This window comes from Laccaria bicolor, genomic scaffold, assembly GCF_000143565.1.
Source record: "Laccaria bicolor S238N-H82 LACBIscaffold_150 genomic scaffold, whole genome shotgun sequence".
Lineage (NCBI taxonomy): Eukaryota > Fungi > Basidiomycota > Agaricomycetes > Agaricales > Hydnangiaceae > Laccaria > Laccaria bicolor.
Genome location: NW_001890009.1, coordinates 22,667 through 24,890, shown reverse-complemented (window position 1 = coordinate 24,890; position 2,224 = coordinate 22,667).

Sequence of the window (2,224 nt, the reverse complement as noted above, 5' to 3'; positions counted from 1 at the left end):
GAGACCAACAATCAGAATGATGGTGATGAAGGTGTGTATTATAGATTGTAATTGTAGTTGGTACAGTGCTAATTCTTTCAAAGACGATCTTATTGACGACGATGAAGACATTGACAAGTCGATTTCGGGAGATGCGCACCGAAACCTTCTCCGTGAAGCGTTGATGCTGTCTGATGATGACGCCTTTTGGGAAAGCTTTCTTGAGTGCGTCACGTCTCATCAAGATATTGGGGAAGATGTCCAAGATATCGGAAAGGTGTCTTTATGGGCGGTGGTCATCAAGGTAAAAGTAACCCCATCTTTGGGTTACTTTTGTAATAACTTTTATACTTAGCCTGGTTATGAGGAGCAGATAGTCTTTCGAATCCATCGGCGCCTCATGGACAAGAGGTTTTCTGCACACTTACGACCCCCAGCGGTCTTTGGTTGGAAAGCACTACCCAGCAGAGTCTTTTTCGAAGGTGGTTCTAAAGAAATGATTCGCAAAGTCTGTAACGGCATATCAAATGTGCTGGCCTCAATGACTTTCAACATCCCGGATCCTAACCCCTCCATCTTCACTCTTCCCGACACCTTTCGACCAAAGCGTCATTCCTGGGTGAGGCTGCACTGCGGCATCTACAAAGGAGATATTGCCTTCATTCGGGAGGTCACATCCTTACTCATCAATGTCCTCGTGGTACCATGCATGACCTATGACCCACCTTCCACCAAAGTCAAAGGAAGCTGGCAGATTGTACATGAGGACCAAAACGATGAGACGGACGACGAGTTCGCAGCGTTCTACAAACCTGAACGCGAGCTAAACCGAAGAGCTTCAGCACCAGGGCGACCTCCCCAAGCCCTGTTCAATCCAACACTGGCCAAGCAACAGTTTCGTCGGGCATTCCAAACACGAAACAACTTATCATTATTCCGAGGAGTTCTTTACGATGGCGATGGATATGCGTACTTCCCGGACCTCGACACTGATTGGTATACCGCTGAAGATGTGGTACCATCACCGAAAGAATTCGATCTGTTTAGCACCTGTTTGGACATCCCTCTCAATGTCCGACAGCACACAATGGCGAGAATGTCGGCCAGGATTCTTCAGATAGGCGATGGAGTGAAATTTACTGACGGAGATTCGAGGGCGGGTTTTGGAACAATTGTTGACATTAAAGACAATGAGGCTGTTGTGTTTTTGACAATGTATGATGTGACAATTACTGTACCCTTTTCGTCGCTTCAAAAACATCTTAAAGTAGGGGACAAAGTGCGCATTCTTTCGGGAGACCACCAAGGTGTTACAGGCTGGGTAGTAAATCAAGACGATGACTATGTGTGTGTCTTCAATGACAGGACCGGAACAGAGGTAAATGTTTCGTTTTTACAATACATACTCTGACAATCCGTCATCTTTTAGGTAGAGGTATCCCCCGGGAATGTCAAGTTCTTCAGCTCCCCCTTTGTCTTCGCAACAGAATCCCCGGAGTCCTTGACAGCTGCACAAAAGCGAGTCATGAAGGGGGACTCAAACAGTCATCTTGTAGGAAAACGCATAATGGTAACCCAAGGCAATTTTAGAACTTAAAAAAGCACAGTTGGTGAGAAAAGGCTTTTGGTCGAACTCGAGGCACTCCTCCAACGCCCACAAATTTTGGACATCTCTGCACTACACATCATACAAGCCCTTTTGCTTTTTTTTCTTTCTGAAATCGATGCTAATTAGCTTCCAGTGCTGACGAAAGGCTTCAGCCCCCAAGGCCTTGAGAGCTTCTGACCAATTTCTCTTACCCACTTGAACCAGCGCCTCTGCCCGGTACTTTGGCAAGCTTTTTGTTCCCTGGTCTGCCCTTGCTGGATCCGCAACCCTCAGCCGCATATCCTGCTGCCCTCGTGCAGACTCCGACCATTGCGGGGCCATCTACTCTGCTTCCTAACTCACAAGATATCCCGACAAGCCCAGCTTGGAACCCAAGCTCAGATACCCCTCTCCGTGGCAATTATGGCAATTATATTTTTGATTCAGAGTCAATATATATACTGACGCAATTATGGCAGCCCCTCCGTATTGGCTTAGAGATAACCGCTTTGCCACCATGAGACTGAGCCTTCGTCTCATCAACTCCCACTCTAATTTCCATGATGGCAAGTACGAAAATATGTGCGGGGAGTTCAAGGGAGTGGTCAGAGATGTGGTTAAGGTCCAACTCGGTTTCACAGTGGTGGAAGTGCCCTT